We start from the raw sequence: 23561 nt of genomic DNA, 5'->3' as shown, positions 1-23561 counted from the left end.
GGTTATAAGAATAAATATTTTAAGATGTTCATACTACCGAAAGAAGTCTACAGATTTGATGCAAACCCTATCAAAAAAAAAACCCTATCAAAATACCAATAGCATCTTTCACAGCGCAGAACAAATAATCATAAAATCTGTATGGATTTTATGACCTCAAATAGCCAAATACAAACAAATACAAGATACCTCAAATAGCCAAAGCAATCTTGAAAAAGAAGAACAAAACTAGAGGTATCTATCATCATCCCAGATACCAATATATATTACAAATCTGTAGTAACCAAAGCAGTTTGGCCCTGGCACAAAAGCAGACACACAAATCAATGGAATAGAATAAAAAATCCAGAAATAGGGATGCCCGGGTGACTCAATGGTTGAGCGTTTGCCTTTGGCTCAGGTCATAATCCCAGGGTCCTGGGATCAAGTCCTGCATCAGGCTCCCCATAGGGAGCCTGCTTCTCCCTCTGCCTATGTCTCTGCCTCTCTCTGTGTGTGTCTCATGAGCAAATAAATATTTTTTTAAAAAAGAAAATCCATTAAAATATTAAAAAAATAAAACAAAAAGAAAATCCAGAAATAAATCCATAATTATAGGGTCATTTAATCTTCCACAAAGGGGGCAAGAATATGCAATGAGATAAAGATAATATCTTCAACAAATGGTGTTGGGAAAAGTGGACATCTATATACAAATAATGCAACTGGATCATTTTTGTACACCGTGCACAAAAATAAGCTCAAAATGGATTAAGGGCCTGCATGTGACCTGAAACCATAAAAATGCTAGAAGAGAGCAGAAGTAATGTCTCTGACACCAGCCATAGTAACATTTTTCTAGATAGGTCTCTGAGGCAAGGGAAACAAAAGTAAAACTAAACTATCAGGACTACCTACATCCAAATAAAAAGATTCTGCACAGCAAAGGAAATAATAAACAAAACTAAAAGGTCTACTAAGTTGGAGAAGATATCTGCAAGTGAGATATCAGATAAAGGGTTAGCATCCAAAATATATGAAGAACTTAGAAAACTCAGAAACCAAATAACCCAATTTTAAAAAAGAGCAGAATACATAAACAGACATTTCTGCAAAGAAAATATACTGGTAGTCAATAGACACATAAAAAGATGTTCAACATGACTAATCATCAGGGAAATGCGAATCAAAACCACAATGAGATATCACCTCACACATGTCAAAATGGCAAAAATAAACCTAGTGGCTTAGTTGGTTATGCATCTGACTTGATTTGGGCTCAGGTTATGATCTCAGGGTTCCATGATTGAGCCCTGCATCAGGCTCTGTGCTCAGCATGGAGTCTGCTTAAGATTCTCTCTCTCCCTCTGTCCCTCCCTCCTGCTTACATGTGTACCTGTGCAATCTCTAAAAACAAAACAAACAAAAGACAAAAGCAAAACAAAACCAATAAACAACAATTGTTGGCAAGGATGTGAAGAAAGGGATTTTCCTGCATCGTTGATGGGAATGCAACAGCCACTCCAGAAAACAGTATGGAAGTTCCTCAAAAAATAAAAATAGAATTACCATTTGATCCATCAATTCCACTACTGGATATTTACCCAAAGTAAATGAAAATGAAATTCAAAAATATATATGTACCCCTATGCTTATTGCTGCATTATTTACAACAGTCTGAAGCAACCCAAGTGTCCATAAATAGGTGAACAGATAAAGATGTGATATATACAAAGAAATATTACTTAGCCATAAAAAAGAATGAAATCTTGCCATTTGCAATAAGCTGGGTGGATATAGAGGATATTATGTTAAGTGAAATATGTCAGACAGAGAAAGACAAATACCATATTACACTCAAATGTGGAATTTAAGGAACAAAACAAATGAACAAATAGAGAAAAAAAGAGACAAATCAGACTTTTAAATACAGACAGCTAGTGGTTGCCAGGGAGTGGGGAGCTGCATTGGGGGAGGGGGTACAGTAGGCTAAGGGGATTAAAAGTACACTTATCTTAATGAGCAATAAGAAATATATAGATTTAATCATTATATTGTATACCTGAAAGTAATACAACACCATATGTTCATTAAAAAAAAAAAGAATGAATGCCAGACACAATTCGCATTCATAGGCAATGGATAACCATATATTTTCACAATAGAGGATCTGGGGCTTCTACAACAAGAATAAGCCTTCTGCAGTTGAGAATTAAGCATCTATTACCAACATCTCTTGGCATATTTCTGGAATTTGACATAAATGGAGTGTTTGACCATGAGACACCTACTGCCCATGCATTCAAAAGCTGGATCTTGCCAAAACTATCCAAGTCATAAAACATGGTAGTCTCATCATTAATATATAGTAATGTGTAACTGATACATTCAGAACCAAGCACATGGACCTAGGGCAAGTGCAAACATAAGCAGATAGCCCAGTCTATCTGTGTCACCCACCACAGCTCAAACTTATGATTTCAAGGGTATCCTGAATAACAAACTAACAGAAGAAAGAAAATTCTAAACTTGACTTATGAGGGGTTAGCACAGTGCATGGACCTGAGTTAATAAAAAGCAAACAAGCAAGCAAAACCCTGGTATCTCACTCAAGAATGGCCCAGAAAGATAATAGAAATAGAATAGAAAAATCCTTCTCAGGGCAAAAATTTGGAGAGAACATCTGGTATCCATTTTGTGTGGAAATTAAAGTGGCCCAATTTTAGAATATAAGCAGGAAAGATCAGAAGACCAAACAAAGGGAAATCTAGAATAGAGGAATATGGATAGGTGTATAAAAATGGGCACAAATTTAAAAATTTTTATACATCATATTTCTGCCCACCAGAAGGCATTCAACTTAAAAGAGGCACTAAACAATTACATAAATGAATCAGCCAGTTGATTGATAACTTTTATCACCAGCCACCCAATATTGGCATGATGAGAATGTGAATGAAGTGACCATGGTGGCAGGGAAAGAAGTCAAGCTTGGACCTATTAGCATACGTTTTTACTTACTAAGATTCATTTCACCTCTGCCAAATGTCCAACCTACCAGTAGCAGAAAACTAAACTGAACCTTCAGTATGGCACGAATCCTTGAGAGACCAATTAGACATTGGTAACAAGTTGCCTAAAGTAGGCCACTGACATCCTAGAAAGGTGATTAATATGTGTTTATATGAACTAGATATTCATTCCAGGTGAATTTGACCTTCCAATCTATGAAGCCTTGCTCCCACAAGTTTCTAAGGGTTTATACAGTGCCTGATCCATAGTCACAGAATCCCATACAACATAGCATCTAGAGGCCAATGAGCATACTTCACAGCCAAGAATTGTGGGAGTGGGCCCATTTCAATAGGATTCATTAATCATATCACATCATGCTCCCCTCCCAAAGCTATTGGCCTGATAAAATATTGGAATAATCTGCTGGAGATACAGCTGAAGCACCACCTCAGAGGCAATGCTTGAAGAGGATGCAATCTTCCTTTTTGGCACCAAATTCCCAATAGGAAGTATGTATGTATGGCCCTAAAAACAAAAGTTGAAAGCATATATGACTTTACTTACTCCAGTAATTCACATGGGTACATCGTGCTTTTAATCCCCATAATTTTTAGCCTTTAGACTGTTTTACAAAGAAGATGCACTCTTCCCAGGGAGCTCAATGTAGGCAAGTAAGAGGAAACATCATTGGCACAGTGAGGAGTAGGAGTAATTTATCCTCATCAGCAGAATAAGGTAAGTTTATTTTACTCAATAGAGGCAGGGAGGAATACATAGGAACTTCAGTGATACACTTGGGCATCTCTTGGTATTCCCTTGCTATCTTAGTTTAGACTGCTACAACAAAGTATCATCAACTGGATGCCTTCAACAAGAGACTTTACTTCTCATGGTCCTAGAGGCTGTTAAGTCCAAGGTCAAGGTCCTGGTCCAGTTGGTTCCTGGTGAGATGCCTCTTTCTGGCTTGTGGATGGCTGCCTTCTTTTTGTGTCCTCACATGGTGGAGAGAGCAAGCTCTCTAGTATCTTCTTATAAGGGCACTAATTCCATCATGAGGTTACCACCTTTATGACCTCATGACCTCCAAAGACCTGACCTCTAGATACTCATCACCCTGGGGGTTAGGGATTTAACAAATGAATTTTAGGGGAATACATTCAGTCCATAACAGTTCCCTAATTATGACAGTAAATGGATGAAATATAGCAATCTTGGCCTGAGAAAAATATGGCTATCAAGGTCACAGGCACCTCATGAATGAAATTTTGATCACACTATGAGACAAACCACCACCTGCAGCAGAGAGGATATAGTTAAAGGTAAAGAGTATTTAGGTTAGTTAGTGGAGGAAAGAGACAATGAGTACCAGTTGCAGCCCTGGGATCAAATGCAATAACAGGAGCTATAGAAAGTTCTGCCAAACTTCTTCCAAGTTTTTTCTCAGTGTAAATGGTTCACTTGAATCCTAGACAAGCTGCTCCATAAACAGGATAGAGAAGCAATCCTGTGGTATCAGAGGTAAACTGCAGATGTGCCATTGAGATCTCCCTCCAAGAAATGACTGCCTGAAAGCACAGAATGGGTCTTCTTCACATCTGTCTCTGATCTTGAGCTGAGGTCATGTTCTCCTGGGAGGAGTGGCCCCAGCCAATAACTGAGCAAAAATGTGGTAAAAAAGAAAGAAAGAAAAGAAAAGCCTTGCCAGTTCTACCTGCAGAGGACTTGTTTAATAACCAACTTTTGCTCAAGGACTCACCATGGGGCTAGCAGAAACTGTCAGAGATGTATCATGGTCTAATGGTTCTCTATGGCCAATCCTGTCTCTTTCCCTTTCCTTGCATGAGTATTACTGCTCAATACATATTTTTCATTTCTAACTTCTCTGTCCCTTCTGTCCAAAGGACCCATCTAATACATTTATAAAGTGGCTCATGTTATAGGCAATTCTGATTTACTATCCAGTTCCATTGATAACTGAGTGCCTTGGTTGCTCATCATCCCCAAGGCCCACCTGTCCTCACGGAAGTAATTCTGGGGCCAACATCCAAGTCTTATGTGCCCTTTAAAGGGCCAGAAACAACTCATCTCCCCGGATTCTGTCACCTAATTTTTACCAAGTGGCTTTTAACCCTTTAACAATGAACAACCCAAGGGTATCTGTTTTGCCTCCACTTGCCCATCTTTTCCAAAAATCATGCGCTTATGGATCTCAGCCAGGGATTCCTTCTGAATCCCTCTGTGTACTGTTGGGGCTTAGATGGTATTGAGTTAAGTCTTTGTCTGCTCCAATCATCAGAGCACTAGTGAATGTTGCCATTTTCTCAGTTGCTTTCTCATGATCACTGCCCTGAACAGTATCAGCCATCATCCTACTTTCCTGTTTTAGTTTGGGTTAATCAGGACATCATTAGGGTTTCTCCTTAATTTGGCAATAGAGGCTTCAGTTAAAACCTTGTTATATGTAGCCCCATCTCTCCTTTGCTTGATATGAATCAATTTACCCTTCTTCTACCTATGGCCCTTTACATATCTCCTTATTTATGTTAGAGGTGATTGGATAAAGTGAGATCTTTTCAGCCCTCTGATACATAATTGAAAACTTTAGGACTACATGCAGACATCTGTAAATGTTTATAAGGGTTACTAAATGTTTTAGATTAGGCCAATATTCTAAAATATTGCTCTTGGGTTTAATGACATTGAGATGCTAAGTAAGTGCTTATATATTTTTTAAATTTTTTTTATTTATGATAGTCACAGAGAGAGAGAGAGAGAGAGAGAGGCAGAGACACAGGCAGAGGGAGAAGCAGGCTCCGTGCACCGGGAGCCCGACGTGGGATTCGATCCCGGGTCTTCAGGATCGCGCCCTGGGCCAAAGGCAGGCACCAAACCGCTGTGCCACCCAGGGATCCCTAAGTAAGTGCTTATAAACTGAAGTGGAAAAGTGGAAGTTGATGGTATGGGCCTTAAATATTCATTATTTGAGTTCAGCATATTTCCTTGGCCAGAAGTAAAGGTTTTGGGGTTTGGGGTTTTGTTTTCCCCCTTGGGCTTAGTAAAACTCAGAGTGGTCTCCTTTTTGGATATCTCCTGATTTTCAAACACATAAAACATCCCCCCTTGCTGGTTGACCCAATATTTGGGACCATATCTCTGAAGATGTGCTCAGGTTTGAAACTGTAGAAGTGCTTTTATAGTGATCCTCCTCCTGAAAGAGACCAGCCGTATCTTTCACTATGCATCCATATTATTGTAAGGTAAGGGACTTATAGATCACTTTCCAGATTTTATCTTTTCCTAAATTAACCTTGGATGTGCAGAATGATCAGTTTCTTCTGAAATCACTAGCAAGTCTACATTGATGTTCTCTACAAATCTTACTAAGAATTTCAGCAGCTTAGAGGGTATATTCAAATTCCTCATTTTCACAGTTCATTGGTATTCATCCAAACTAACAGTGATTTAGATATCCTCAACCATTCCTTTGTGGCACAACTATGTAACCGCCTTTGGCCTCAAACTTAGCTTGTTCTAACTCCAGGGCCAGTAATTTTCCTATAATCAAGATGTATACTGTACTGAAAATAAAATAATTCCATAACTCCCATGCCTGTATTGCACTGGTTCCCTAGCTCAAATCTACCCAATATCAGGCTCTCTTTCTTTTCTTTGTCTCATCCTTCTAGTGATTTCTCAAAGTCCCAAGTAGGCAGAAAGGCATCTCATACTGCTTCTATAGAAACCAACAAGGAAAGCAGCCTGCATTCTTTATGGTTCTTTTTCAGTTAACATCGCTGCCTTAATTTTCTAAACTAGAAACCTTGCAGAATATGGCAGTATTAGAAGATTCTGAACTCAGCTTTCCCCCAGGGATACATCAAACCTACAGCTACATATGAATCATTCCCCTCTGAAAAAGATCCAAAAACTAGGTGAGTTTCTTCTACAAAACAAGGGAAAACATTGAAATGGGTAGAAGAGGCAGAAATGCTCTTACTAAAAACCCCACCCCCAGTGCAGTGAGACACAAAAGGGAAGAATCCCACCAGACTGGTGCTTCTAGAAGAGCAAAAGGTTGGTGACCCACATGAGGCACCCTAACCCCTGGGATCTGCACTGAGAGAAGCCCCCAAAACACCTGGCTTAGAAAACTAACGAGGCTAATGTCCAAGGGACCCAAAAGTGAGATTCATCCCTTTAAAGGGTTCCTGTGTGGTTTCACTTGCCCCAAAACCCAGCAATATAACAGCAGTTTGAAAAGTGTCTAGACAATATGTGAAGGAGATTCATTTGCTAATCTAGAAGCATCTGCTGGAAGGGCAGGGGACAGATAACTTCTCCCCAGAGATAGAGGTTCTGGCAGACACCAGTTTTACACTCTCTGCCTACTCTGTTAGCACAGGTGGGTGAGCTCTCATACACCACCCACCAGCTGCCTTGCTCAGACATATAGGGCAAGTGTTTATGGCAGTATCCCAGGGCCTTGCTGAAGTCCCAGAGCACAAGCAGTTACAGCAATCCTCCACTTTCTGGCTAAGGCAAGCAAGTACAAGTTGTCACAGCATTCCCCTGCTTCCTAACTGGGTCTAGACAGCATGAGCAGTTGAAGCATTCTCTTGCTCCCAGCCAGTGCACATGCACAGACAAAGCACTCCACCCCTGCATTCCTGAGGCCCCCAGGAATGCACAATAAGGAAATATTTCTGCTGTCTTTTTGAAGCTGATTAGTGTGATCCATCCCCTGTATTCTCCAGCTACCTAGCTAAAGATAGCAGGTACACGCAATACACAAAGGAGATGTTCCTTGGTCACCTAGTCCTGGAGACAAGGGGGACGGTGTTTCTGAGCTCCATGGAAATGTAACAATCAATGTAATAACAAGAAAGACAATTATTGGCAAGCCACCACCTCCAGGGCACTGCATGGACAGCAGACTGCAGTCTCGCTGTGAGATATGCCTATTCACTTAGAGCTTTGGCCTGAGGGGCAGACTTCAGGTTTCCCAAATATTCAGAGGCTAAAGGAGGTACTTCAAGGGAATGTAAGCAGATAGACATCATCCTTGATCAGCCTTTAGACCTTGCTACAGCTCAATGAGACCACTCAGAAAAGAAGCCACATACTTGTCTGGAGCGCTGATTTTTGTAATTGTTACCAAAGGGACACCTCCAGATCTCCTGATGTAGAAGCCAGCAGAGATAACAATTCTAACACCATAGGACTATATATATTTGCATACTGTAAAAAACTGTCTGGCTTCCAATCAACCTGCAACTAGGTGCTAAATGAGATTCCTCCTCTTGGAATACTGATAGGTCTTGACACACTCTCAACAATGGGGACAAATCAAAAATAAATCAGATGGTTTAAATAATCAAACACTCAAGAGACAACCAAGAGCTAGGGAAAGACTGAATGAGAAGGTTCATCACCTATACAACCATACCCCTTCAAGGTTGAGGGAGATAGCTGCTTCACCTTATACACAGAAATGAGCATGGAGAGTCAAGCAAAATGAGGAAATAGAAATATTTTCTAAACCAAAGAATAAGAGAAAACCTCAGAAAAAAGACTTTAACAATATGGGGATAAATAATCTACTTGATAAAGAATTTAAAGTAATGACCATAAAGATGCTCAAAAACTCAGTGAGAACTTCAACAAGGATAAAATATTAAAAAGTACCAAAAAGAAGTCACAGAGCTGAAAAATACGATAACTGAACTGAAAATACATTAAAGCGGTCAACAGTAGACTGGATGAAGCAGAACAACAGATCAGTGAGCTGGAAGTCAAAGCAATGGAATTCACCAAGACAAAGCAGAGAAAGAAAATCTAATTAAAAACAATTCTGATGATAACTTCAGGTACCTCTGAAACAATATCAAGCAGAATAACATTCACATGAAGGGGTCCTCAGAGGGAAAAGAGAAAGCATTGGGTATTTTATGTAAGTGATGAATCACTAAATTCTACTCCTGAAACCAATACTACACTATGTCAATTAACTAAAATTTAAATAAAATCTTACTAAAATGTAAAAAAAATAAATGTAAATGTACCAAATTTTCCAATCTAAAGACATAGAGGGATTGAATAGATTTAAAAAAAAAGACACATCTAGGGATCCCTGGGTGGCGCAGCGGTTTGGCGCCTGCCTTTGGCCCAGGGCGCGATCCTGGAGACCCAGGATCGAATCCCACGTCGGGCTCCTGGTGCATGGAGCCTGTCTTCTCCCTCTGCCTGTGTCTCTGCCTCTCTCTCATCTCTCTCTGTGTGACTATCATAAATAAATTAAATAAATTAAAAAAAAGATACATCTATATACTGCCTACAAGTGATTCACTTCAGATCTAAGGACACACACAGACTGAATGTGACAAAATGGAAAAATATATTCCATGTCAATGTGAAGGTAAAGAAAGCTGGTGTAGTTTTACTCATGTCAGACAAAATATACTTTAAAACAAAGATAGTAACAAAGATAAAGGGTAACAAATCATGATAAAGGGGTCAACCCAGCAAGAAACTATAACATTTATAAATATATATGGACCCAAGGACTTCCAAAATATACAAAGGAAATACTAACAGACTTAAAAGGAGAAACTGACAGCAATATAATAATAGTAGGTAACTTTAAAATACCACTTACATCAATGGATGGATTATACAGACAGAAAATCTATAAGGAAATATCATCCTTAAACTAGGCCAGATAGACCTAATATCTATCTATCTAGATATAGATACAGATGTAGATACATATAGAATATTCCATCCTAAGGCAGAATACATATTCTTCTCAAATCCATATGGAACATTCTCCAGGATAGATCACATATTAGACCACAAAACAAGTCTGAATAAATTAAAGAAAGCTGAAATCATAGCAAGCATCTTTTTTCATTCCAGTAGTATAAAATTAGAAATTAATTGCAACCAGAAAACTGGAAAAACTACAAATACATGAAGATTTACATTCCTGAAAAACTACCAGGACATAGAAGAAACCATAAGAGAAATTCAAAAATACTTAGAGACAAATAAAAACAAAATACAACAAACCAAAATCTATGGGATGCAGCAAAAACAGTTCTAAGAAGAAAGTTCATAGTGATACAGGCCTATCTCAAGAAATAAGAGAAATTCCAAATAACAATTTAACTTTACAACTAAAGGAAATAGGGAAAAAAGAACCAATGAAGTCCAAAGTTAATAGAGGAAGGAAATAATACAGATCAAAGTAGAAATAAATGAAATAGAGATTAAGACAACAGAAAAGTTCAATGAAACCAAGAGCTGGTTCTTTGAAAAAAAATAAACAGTTGATAAAACTTTAGCTAGAATCACCAAGAAAAAAAAAGAGGACTCAAAATAAATATCAGTAATGAAAAAGAAGTTACAACTGATACTACAGAACTATAAAGGATCCTAAGAGACTGCTATCCATAATTATTTGCCAATAAATTGGACAATATGGAAGAAATGGATGAATTCCTACAAACATACATCTTCTGAACTGAATCATAAAAAAATTAAAAATACAAACAGACTAATGGTTAGTAAAAGATTGAATCAATAATCAGGAGCATCCCAATAAACAAAAATCCAGGATGAAATTTCTTCACTGGTGAAGACTACCAAACATGCAAGTAAGATTTAATACCTATGCTTCTTAAACTTCTTCAAAAAACTGAAGAGAAAGGAACATTTTCAAATGCATTTTACAAGGCCAGAATTATCCTGATACAAAAACCAGACAAGGATACCAGGAAGGAAGGGAGAGGGAGGGAGGAAGGGAGAAGAAAAGAAACAAAGAAAGTTAAGGAGGAAAGAAATGAAAGGAAGGAAGATTTTCAGTTACAGCCCAATACCCTTAATTAATACAAAAGCAAAAATCTTCAACAAAATATTAATGAAATGAATTCAATATATTAAAGGATCATACACCATGATCAAATGATATTTATCCCAGGAATTCAAGTCCAGTCTGACATATGCAGATCATTCAATGTGATACAACACATTTATTAATGAAGGAAAAAAAATCACATGATTGAAGTGTAGGAGATGACAGAGTAGGAGGCTACTGACCTCACCTTGTCCCATGGATGTACCAAGATGACAGCCACATCCCTGAAACTAACTATGAAATGACCCAAAGACTGGCAGAACAGGCTTTCCATGGTTATAGAAAGGAGGCCACATCAAAAGGGTAAGAGGGGCTGAGGAACAAACCTCCAGTGAAACTAACCCCAAAAGGAGGGAAATCAAACATGGAGAAGCCAGAGGATCAGACCCCATAACATTTAAACTTTAAAACCAGTGAGGCTTAATTTCATGAGATTTTACAGTCACCAGGGCTTAACTCCAGGTACTTTAAAAATCAGTGGTTTCAGCCCTGTGAGAGGAAGAGGGCATATGAAACTGAGGCCTTGTCCTTAAAGAGACAGCATAGATGCAGCAGTTTGAAATGTATCTGGGGTATACATGAAGGACGTTTATCTACGAATATCAGAACAAGTGCCGAAAGTGCAGGAATCTTTAGGATATTTCTCCAAGAACTAATGACATCAGAATGCTAGCGGGAACTAGTATAAGCACTCTTCAACTTTGCTAACACTGCACCACACACTGATGTTGTCCTACAGATCTACCTCAGCCAATCCACTCCACTTGGCAGGATTCCCCCTTGGGGGCCCCCAGTGGCTCTTTCCCCAAAACATCCTACAAATAGGAGAGGAGGGATTGGTACAACTCCAAAGTGGCTCCTGGCCTAGGAAGTGGGGAAGATAATCACACTCATCAGTGTACCTACATTCCCATTAGTCAAACCTTATTACTATAGCTAGAAGTACAGACAGAAGGCCCTGCCAACCAATGCAACTGCAGCCTCAGCAAACAGACTAGGGACAGGCATCCAATCTAACTGCCAAACCCACCCACCAACAACAACCTCTCAGAGGAAAAGGCAGGGAGAGCACCCTGCAGTTTGGTACAACTGAAACCCTGGCAGACAAAAGGACAGACATGTGGTCAGACTACTGACAACACCCAGCTCTAAGCCTATAGCAGCCATAGACTGGCTCCTTATTAGCACAAGGATCAAACCCTTCCCAGGGCCCTCACAACAGCCAAAGTGGGCCAGTGCAGCCACACAGTGAACACAACTGCTACTCAACCACAACAGTAAGGTACTCATAACCCACATAGAAGATATTCCTGAAACATCTGATTCTGGGGAAGAGGGGACATTGCACTACAGGGCACCACAAGACCTCCTCTTCATGCCACTATTTTCAAGATCAGGAGACATAGCTGAATTTCCCAATACACAGAAACACATAGAGAGGGTTAGACAAAATGAGTAGACAGAGGAATATATCCCAAATGAAAGACGAGGACAAAACTATAGCAAAAGAGCTAAATAAACAGAAATAACCAATGTGCCTGATAAATAATCCAAAGTAATGGTCATAAAGATACTGAAATTGAGAAATGAGTGAAGGATCTCAGAGAGACCCTCAAAAAAGAGGTAGAAAATACCCTACCTAGAAAAAAACACTATAGGAAGGATGCCTGGGTGGCTCAGTGGTTGAGTGTCTGCCTTTGGCTCAGAGCATGATCCTGGAAGGATCGAGTCCCACATCAGGTTTCCTGTATGGAGCCTGCTTCTCCCTCTTCCTGTGTCTCTGCCTCTCTATGCATGTCTCTCACGAAAAAATAAATAAACTCTTAAAAAAAAAAACGCTAGAGGAAATCAAGAGCAGATTAGAGGATGCAGAAGGATATATCAGTGACCTGGAAGACAAGAGTAATGAAAATCAGGCAGAATGGCAAAAAGGTAATTAATTAATTAATTAATTAAAATGATAGTTAAGGTAAGTCAAGAATATCATCAAGTATAATAACAATCACATTCTAGGGTTCCCAAAAGGAGAAGAGAGAAAGCATATAGAAATTTTATTTTAAGAAATAATAGCTGAAAATTTAATCTGGGGGATAAAACAGAAATTCAGATCCAGGATGCACAAAGAACATCCAACAAAATTAACCAAAGGAAGTCCACACCAAGATGTAATTAAAATGGCATAAAGATAGAGAATTATAAAAGCAGCAAGAGAAAAGAAAAGAGTTACATATAAGAGAAACTCCATAAGACTATCAGCTGATTTTCCAGCAGAAGCTTTTCAGGCCAGAAAGGAGTGACATGATATATTCAAAATGCTGAATGAAAGAAACTTGCAAACAAGAATACTCAACACAGCAAGGTTACCATTTTATTTTTTTTAACGATTTATTTATTTATATATTGTTTATTGTATTTAGTATTTATTGTTCATAACAATTTTTTTAATAAATTTTTGTTTATTGTGTTCAATTTGTCAACATTGAGAATAACACCCAGTGGTATCCGTCAAGTGCCCATCTCAGTGCCACCATCAGTCAACACAACCCCCCGCCACCTCCCCTTCCACCACCCTAGATCGTTTCCAGAGTTAGGTGTCTATTTCATGTTCAGGTCTCCCTTTATGATATTTTCCAGTATTTTTTCTTCTTTCCCTTTATTCCCTTTCACTATTTTTTATATTCCCCCAATGAATGAGGACCATTAATGTTTGTCCTCGATTGCTTATTTCACTCAGCATAATAACCATCCAGTTCCATCAGTCGAAGCAATGGTGGGTATTTGTCGTTTCTAAGGCGAGTAATATTTCCATGTATACATAGACAATTTCTTTATCCATTCATCTTTCGATGATGGACACGAGGCTCCTTCACAGTTTGGTATTTGTGGGACATTGCTGCTAGTATACATTCGGGGTGCAGGTGTCCGGGTTTCATTGATGGGTAAATCCCGCAGTGCAATTGCTGGGTCGTTGGGCAGGGTCTGATTTTTAACAATCAAAACACAATGAGATACCACCTCACACAGTGAGAATGGTGGAAAATTAACAAGGCCGGAAACAACAAATGTTGGAGAGGATGCGGAGAAAAGGGAACCTCTACACTGTTGGTGGGGACTGTGAACTGGTGCAGCCATCTGGAAAACTGTGTGGAGGTTCTCAAAGAGGTTAAAAAAAGCGTTCCATTTTGAAATATAGGTTTTCCAACAAACAAAAGTTTAAGGAGTTCATTACCACTAAACCAGCCTTATAAGAAATGTTAAAAGGAATTCTTTGGGTGGAAAGGAGAAGCTATAACCAGAAGTTAAAAAATTACAAAAGTAAAAGGTTCACAGGTAAATCCAAATATATAATAAAAATAGTAGAACTAATCATTTATAAAACAGTATAGAGATTAAAGAACAAAAGCAGTAAAATCAATTATATCTACAAAAGTCAGTCAAGAGATTCACAAAATAAAAGGATGTAAAGTATAACATCATATACATAAGACATGGGGTGGTAGGGTAAAAATGTAATGCTTTTACAATGGGTCAGACTTAAGCAACTATCAACTTACTATAGACTACTACATACATAAGATGTTATATAAAAACCCACTGGTGACCACGAATTAAAAACTTATAATAGATACAAAAAAAAAAAAACAGAGAAAGGAATCCAAGCATAACACTAAAGAAAACCATAAAACAACAAGAGAAGAGAATATGAGAAGAAAGGAACAGAGAAGACAACAAAACAATTCTAAAACCAATAATAAGATGGCAGTAAGTACACACCTATTGATAATTACTTTCAATATAAATGTATTAAATACCCCAATCAAAAGACATTGGGTGACCAAATGGTTAAAAAAGCTGGACTCATCTATATGTTGCCTATAGGAGACACTTCAGACATAAAGATACATGTAGATGGAAAGTGAGGGGGTGGAAGAATTTTTAGCTTGAAAATAAAAACAAAACTAAAGCTGGAATAGCAATACTTATATCAGCCAAATAGATTTTAATACAAATAAAAGCCACAAAGAAGGCCACCACATAATGAGAAAGGGAACAATCCAACAAAAGAATATAACAATTATAAGTACTTCTGCACCAAACATGGGAGCACCTAAATATATAAAGCAACTAATCGCAGATGTAAAGTTAAAAATTGATAGTACTACAATAATACTAGGAGAATTTAACACATACTTACACCATCCAGACAGAAAATCAGTAAGAAAAGAGTAGGTTTAAATGACACATTAGACCAGATAGATCTAACAGATATATTTGAAACAATCATCCAGAAACAGCACAGTACTTTCTTTTCAAGTGCACGTGGAACATTTTCCAGAAGAGATCACATGTTAGGTCACAAAACAAGTCTTAACAAAATTAAAAATGCTGAGGTCATATCATGCACCATCTCTGACTACAATGTGATAAAACTGGAAATCAACTACAAGAAAAAATCTGGAAAGACTATAAGTATAGAGAGGCCAAGTAACATGCTACTATGCAGTGAATGGGCTCAACTAAGTAATCAAAGAAGAAATAAAAAATTACAAATGAAAATTAAAACAGCCCAAAATCTTTGAGAGGTAGCAAAAGTGGTTTTAAGAGGGAAGTTTATAGCAATATAGGCCTACATCAAGCAGCAAGAAAAATCACAAGCAACCTAATCTTATACCTAAAGGATCTAGAAAAAGATAAAGCAAAATCCAAACTCAGCAGAGGGAGGCAAATTATAAAGATTAGACAGAAATAAATGATATAGAAACTAAAACACAATAGAACAGATCAATGTAACCAAGAGATGGTTCTTTGAAAAGAACAACAAAATTGATAAACCTCTAGCAATACTTATTTTAAAAAACAAAAAACAAAAAGAGAGGATCCAAATAAAATTGCTAATGAAAAAAGAGAAATAACCAACAGCACAGAAATAAAGCAATTGTAACAGAATATTATGAAAACTCATATACCAACAAATTGTGCAACCTGGAAGAAATGGATACATTCCTAAAAACATATAACCTACCAAAATTAATACATGAAGAAATAGAAAATTGAACAGATCAATCACCAGCAATGAAATACAGCCAGTAATCAAGAAACTCCTAAAAGACAGAATTCCAGAATCAGAAGGCTTAACAGGCAAATTCAACCAGACATTTAAAGAAGAGTTCTTCTCAAACTCTTCCAAAAAATATAAGGAAAACTTCCAAATTCAGTCTATGAGGCCAGTGTCACCCTGATAGCAAAACCAGAAAAAGACACCACAAAAAAAGAGAAATGCATACCAGTCTCTCATGAACATACAAGCAAAAATCTTCAACAAAACCCAAGTAAACTGAATCCAATGATATATTTTTAAAATCACAGAAATCATATACCACAATCAAGTAGTATTTATTCCTGGGATGCAAGGGTGGTTTTATATTCAAAAAAACAATTAACATGATACATCACATCAATAAGAGAAATGATAAAAGCCTTACAATCATTTTAGCAGATGCAGAAAAAGCATGACAAATGCTTTATTCATTCATGATAAAAACAAAAACCCTCTGCAAAGTAGGTCTAGAAAGAATATATCTCAACATAATAAGGCTTTATATGAAAAACCCACAGCCAGCATCATACCCAATGGTTAGAAACTGAAAGCTTTTCCCCTAAGGTCAGGAACAAGACAAGGATTCCACTCTCACCACTTTTATTCAACATAGTAATGTAAGTCCTAGTCACAGCATAGAGAAATTAAAGGTACCCAAGTTTGTAAGGAAGAAGTAAAACTTTCACTATTTGCAGATGAAATGATACTATATATAGAAAACCCTAAAGACCACCAGAAACCTGCCAGAATTGATAAATGAATTCAGGAAGGTCACTGGATACAAAACAAATACACAGAAATCTGTTGCATTTCTATACACAAATAATGAAGTAGCAGAAAGAAAATTCAAGAAAACAATTTCATTTACATTGCACTGAAATAAATAAAATACCTAGGAATAGACTTCACCAAAGAGGTGAAAGACCTACATTCTAAAAACTACAAAACACTGATGAAAGAAACATAGATGACATAAACAAATGGAAAGATATTTCATGCTTATGGATTATAAGAATAAATAATTTTAAAATGTCCATACTACCCAAAGAAATCTACAGATTTAATGCAACCCCTATCAAAATACCAACAGCATCTTTTACAGAACCGGAACAAATAATCATATAATTTGTATGGAACTACAAAAGACTGCAAATAGCCAAATCAATCTTGAAAAAGAACAAAACATAATCTCAGATATCATATCAAGACATACTACAAATCTGTAGTAACCAAAACAGTATGGTACTAGTACAAAAAGAGATACATAGATCAGTGAAATAGAATTGAAAATCCAGAAATAAACCCATAATTACATGGTCATTTAATCTAAAACAAAGGAGGCAGGCATATGCAATGAGATAAAGACAATCTCTTTAACAAATGGTTGGTCCTGGGGAAGCATACATGTAAATAATGAAGCTGGACCATTTTCACACACCATACATAAAAATGAACTCAAAATGGATTAGGGACCTACATGTGACCAGAAACCACAAAAATTCTAGAAGAGAGCACAGGCAATAATGTCTCTGACATCAGCCATAACAACATTTTTCTAGATAGGCCTCCTGAGGCAAGGGAAACAAAAGCAAAAATAAACTATCAGGACTACATCCAAATAAAAAGCTTCTGCACAGCAAAGGAAACAATCAACAAAACTAAAAGGCAACCTATGGATTGGGAGGAGATATTTATAAATGACATATCAGATAAAGGATTAGTATTCAAAATATATAAAGAACTGCTAGAACTCAACATAACCCCTCCAAAAAAATCAATAATCTAATTTTAAAATGGCCAGAAGACATGAACAGACATTTCTCAAAAGAAGACAGAGATGACCAACAGACATATGAAAAGATGCTCAACAGTAATGAAGGAAATACATATCAAAACTACAATGAGGGCAGCCCCGGTGGCACAGTGGTTTAGTGCCGCCTGCAGCTGGGGGTGTGATCCTGGAGACCAGAGATCGAGTCCCACATCGGGCTCCCTGCATGGAGCCTACTTCTGCCTCTGCCTCTGCCTCTGTCTCTCTCTCTCTGAATAAATAAATAAATAAATCTTTTTTAAAAAGAAGATAAAATTGTGGAAAGTAATGAAGCTGAAAGGAGGGAAAGAAAACTATTAGATCACGAAGATAGACTTAAGGAACTCAGTGATTCCATAAAGCAAAATAATATCTGTATCATGGGAGTCCCAGACGAGGAAGAGTGGGGGGGAAAAGGGGCAGAAGTTTTATTTGAACAAATTATAGCTGAGAACTTTCTAACCTGGGGAAGGAAAGAGGCATTCAATTCCAAGAGGCACAGAGAACTCCCGTCTAAATCAACAAAAACAGGTCAACCCCACAACATATTATAGTGAAACTTGTAAACTACAAAGGTGAAGAGAAAACCCTGAAAGCATCTCAGGAGAAAAAGTCCCTAACCTACAAGGGTAGACCTATAAGGCTGACAGCAGATGAATCTACAGAGATCTGGCAGGTCAGAAAGGACTGGTATGATATATTCAATATGCTAAATGGGAAAAATATGGAGTCAAGAATACTTTATCCAGCAAGGCTGTAATTCAGAATAGAAGGAGAGATAAAGAATTTCCAAGACGAAAACTAAAGGAGTTCATGAACATTAAATCAGTCCTGCAAGAAATATGGAGGGGACGCTTTGAGCAAGAAAGAGAAACCAAAAATAACAAAGACTACAAAGGAAAAGAAAGAATCTACAGGAACAGTGACTTTGTGATACAATGGCACTAAATTCATATCTTTCAATAATTTCTCTGAATGTAAATGACTACATGCTCCAATCAAAAGACTTGGGTACAAGAATGGATTAAAAACAACAACAACAACAACAAGACCTCTCGATACATTGAATACAAGAGACTCATTTTAGACCCAAATACACCTACAGAATGAAAGGAAGGGGATGGAGAAATACTTACCATCCTAAAGGATGTCAAAAGAAAGCTGGAGTAGCCATCCTTATATCAGACAAACTAGATTTTAAACCAAAGACTGTAACAAGAAATGAAGAAGGGCACCATATAATAATAAAGGGTTCCATACAATAAGAAGATTTAACAATTGTAAATATCTATGCCCCTAACTTGGGAGCAGCCAAATATATAAACCATTTAATAATACTTAAAGAAACTCATCAATAAAAATACAGGAATAGTAGGGGACTTTAACACCCCATTCACAGCAATGGACAGATAATCTAAGCAGAAAATCAACAAGGAAACAATGCCTTTGAATGATGCAGTGGACCAGATAGACTTAACAAATATATACAGAGCATTTCATCCTAAAGCAGCAGAATACACATTCTTTTCAAGTAGACATGGAACATTTTCCAGAATAGATCACATACGAGGTCACAACTCAAGTCTTCAACTGGTACAAAAAGATTGAGATCATATCACACGTATTTTCATACCACAATGCTGTGATATTTGAAGTAAACCACAAGAAAAAATTTGGAAACACCACAAATACATGGAGGTTAAAGAACATCCTACTAAAGAATGAATAGGCCAACCAGGAAGTTAAAGAAGAATTTAAAAATACATGGAGGCAAATGAAAATGAAAACATGACAGTTCAAAACCTTTGGAATGCAACAAAGGCAGTCCTAAGAGGGAAGTATATAGCAACACAGGCCTTCCTTAAGAAGCAAAAAAAGTATCAAATATACAACCTAATATTATGCCTAAAGAAGTCGGAAAAAGAACAGCGAATAAAGACTATATCCAATAGGAGACAGGACATAATAAACAGTAAGAGGAGAACTCAGTGATACAAAAATAATTTTAAAAACCACACACAGGGACGCCTGGGTGGCTCAGCAGTTGAGTATCTGCCTTCGGTTCAGGGCATGGTCTCGGAGTTCTGAGATCAAGTCCCATGTCGGGCTCCCTGTATGGAGCCTAATTCTCCCTCTGCCTATGTCTCTGCTTCTCTATCTCTCTGTGTCTCTCATGAATAAATAAATAAATCTAAAAAAAAAAAAAACCCACACACACACACACACAGTAAAACAGACCAACAAAACTAAGAGCTAGTTCTTTAAAGAATTAACAAGATTGATAAACCCCTAGGCAGATCTATCAAAAAGAAAAAAGACCCAAATAAAAATCATGAATGAAAGAAGAGAGATCAGGACTAACACCAAAGAAATACAAACAATTTTAAGAGACTGTGATGAGCAACTATATGCCAACAAATTAAGCAATCTGTAAGAAATGAATAAGTTCCTAGAAACATAAACTACCAAAACTGAAACAGCAAGAAAGAGAAATCTGAAGAGATGCATAACCAGCAAAGAAATTGAATCAGTAATCAAAAATCTCCCAACCAAAAAGAGTCCAGGGCCAGATGGCTTCCCAGGGGAATTCTACCAAACATTTAAAGAAGAATTAATACCTATTCTTCTGAAACTGTTCTAAAAAATTGAAATGGAAGGGAAACTTCCAAATTCATTCTTATGAGGCTGGTATTACCTTGATCCCCAAACCAAATACTCCACTAAAAAGAACTACAGACCAATACACCTGATGAACATAGATACAAAAATTTTCACCAAGATACTAGCTCATAGGATCCAACAGTACATTAAAAACATTATTCACCACGACAAAGTGGGATTTATTCCTGGTCTGTAGGTGTGGTTCAACATCCATATATCAATCAATGTGATACACTACATTAATAAAAAAAAGGACAAGAAACATATGATCCTTTCAATAGATATAGGAAAAACATTTGACAAAATACAGAATCCTTTCTTGATAAAAACTCTCTGCTCTGTAGGCATAGAGGGAACATACCTCAATATCATAAGAGCCACATATGAAAGACCTACAGTGAATATCATCCCCAATGGGGAAAAACTGACATAGACCTTCAACTCTATGATCAACTAATCTTTGACAAAGCAGGAATGAACATCCAATGGAAAAAGGACAGTATCTTCAACAAATGGTATTGGGAAAACTGGTCAGCTACATGTGAAAGAATGAAACTGGAATACTTTATTACACCATACACAAAAATCAACTCAGAATGGATTAAAGACCTAAATGTGAGACAGAAATGCATCAAAATTCTAGAGAATATGAGCAGCAACCTCCTTGACCTCAGTCACAGCAATTTCTTGCTAGACATGTCTCTGAAGGCAAGGGAAACAAGAGCAAAATATGAACTATTGGGACTTCATCAGGATAAAAAGCTTTTGCACAGCAAATAAAACAATCAACAAAACTAAAAGGCAACCAACAGAATGGGAGAAGTTATTTGCAAATGATTTATCAGATAAAGGGCTAGTATCCAAAATCTATAAACTCAACAACAACAACAAAAAGCCAACCAAGAAATGGGTAGAAGACATGAAGAGTCATTTCTCCAAAGATGACATACAAATAGCCAAAAGACACATGACAAAATGCTCAACAGCACTCAGCTCAGCATCAGGGAAATACAAACCAAAATCACAATGAGATACCACCTCACGCCAGTTGGAAATGGCTAAAATAAATGAGTCAGGAAACAACAGATGTTGGTGAGGATGTGGAGAAAGGGGAACCCACTTACATTATTGGTGGGAATGCAAACTGATGCAGTCACTCAAGAAAACAGTATGGAGGTTCCTCAAAAAGTTAAAAATAGAACAGCCCTATGGCCCAGTAATTGCACTACTAGGTTTTTATCTGAAGGATACATTCACAGTGATTCAAAGGGGCACATGTACCCCAACGTTTATAGCAGCAATGTTCGTAATAGCCAAACTATGGAAAGAGTCTAGATGTTCATCGACAGAAGAATGGATTAAGAAAATGTGATACAGATGATAGATTGGTAGATAGATCACACACATACATATACAATGGAATATTACTGAGTCATCAAAAAGAACAAAATCTTGCCATTTGCAATGATGTGGATGAAACTAGAGGGTGTTATGCTAAGTGAAATAAGTCGGTCAGAAAAAGACAAATATCATATAATTTCACTCATATGTGGAATTTAAGAAACAAAAAAGATGAACATAAGGGAAAAGAAGGAAAAATAAGATGAAAACAGAGAGGGAGACAAACCATTAAGAGACTCTTAACTCTGGGAACTTGAATTTAAATAAAACCCCAAAAATGGCAAATAAAAAGGTGGGACAGAAAAGGAAAGCATTGTTTTAGTCTACCTCTCCTTTCTAATACATTCTTTAACCTGCATTCTCATTGTGCTAGATTATTTTGGGCTATAATCATTTGGGCTATTTCAATAATCTTTGGACTCATCTTTTGGCATGTACTTTCTAGTCTTTCCAGCCCAGCCTCCAAGTGCTGCCAGAGTGACCTTTCTCAAACTTAATTCATACCTATCTTGCTTGGGAAACCAACTTTCTATTCTCACTACCAGTAAATAAGCACTATCTCTGTGAAATATTTAGGGTCTAATTCTGGGATGTTGATTCAAATAAATAATTATCCCCAATCTACTGGCTCCTGGAATATTTTACAAAGTCAAGCTATACCTGAAATATTTGATAGCAGAATGCTATTTAATTTTGAGAGTTAACTATGCAATGTTTGTTATCTCTTGCTCAGAATTTTAGGATCCTCAATCCTATATAACACAACTTACTTATATTTCTGTTCTTTTTGCTGAGAGTTGTGTATACAAAGGCAATTTAATTTGTAATTTAGCTAATAATCCAGAAGGTGACTGGACATTTGCATAGAGACCAGGGTTTTTAAAATCTTACTTTCTGAGCCCTTCCATGACAATAGGATTAATTTTACACTTGCTGAAAAACTACATGGGTAATATATTTACTAACCTACAAAGGACAGACAAATTAATTTGATATAATTCTATAGGTGCAATGCTTTTAAAGATAAAGAATATACTTTAGACACAGAATGCAAGACATTGGATTATGCAGTTACAACCACAAATGAGAACTTTAAAACTTCCCAATATGCACCTGGGCCCAAAGACCAAAAGTACTGAAAAAGCATTTATGAAGCCCTATACAATAAAAGACACTGATCACTAGGTATTATGCATACGGATTAAAAATGAAAGACTTGGTCCCTGCTCAAAAATGGTGACATTAATATCATAAAAGAAATGCATAGGGCCATGAGGCTTTAGCATTCAGCTATGTGACAAAGTCTATATTAAAATAAAGAGGATATCCGATACAGGTATTAAAGAATGGGGGCAGCCCGGGCGGCTCAGCAGTTTAGTGCTGCCTTCACCCCAGGGCCTGATCCTGGAGACCCAGGATCGAGTCCCACATCAGGCTCTCTACATGGAGCCTGCTTCTCCCTCTGCCCTTACCTCTGCCTCTCTCTCTCTCTCTCTCTCTCTCTCTCTCTCTCTCTCTTTCTCTGTCTCTCATGAATAAATAAATAAAATCTTAAAAAAAAGAATGGGCCAGAATTTACTGAATAATATAGAAGACATTCTGCACAGAACAAATGGTATGAATACTGTAAAAATACCTAATGCTTTTGAGTCTGTATAGGCTAGCTGGACCAGAACACAAGC

Source organism: Nyctereutes procyonoides, unplaced genomic scaffold, assembly GCF_905146905.1.
Source record: "Nyctereutes procyonoides isolate TBG_1078 unplaced genomic scaffold, NYPRO_anot_genome, whole genome shotgun sequence".
Taxonomy (NCBI): Eukaryota; Metazoa; Chordata; class Mammalia; order Carnivora; family Canidae; genus Nyctereutes; species Nyctereutes procyonoides.
The sequence above is the reverse complement of the archived record's forward strand: the minus strand, read 5'-3'. Positions refer to the sequence as shown.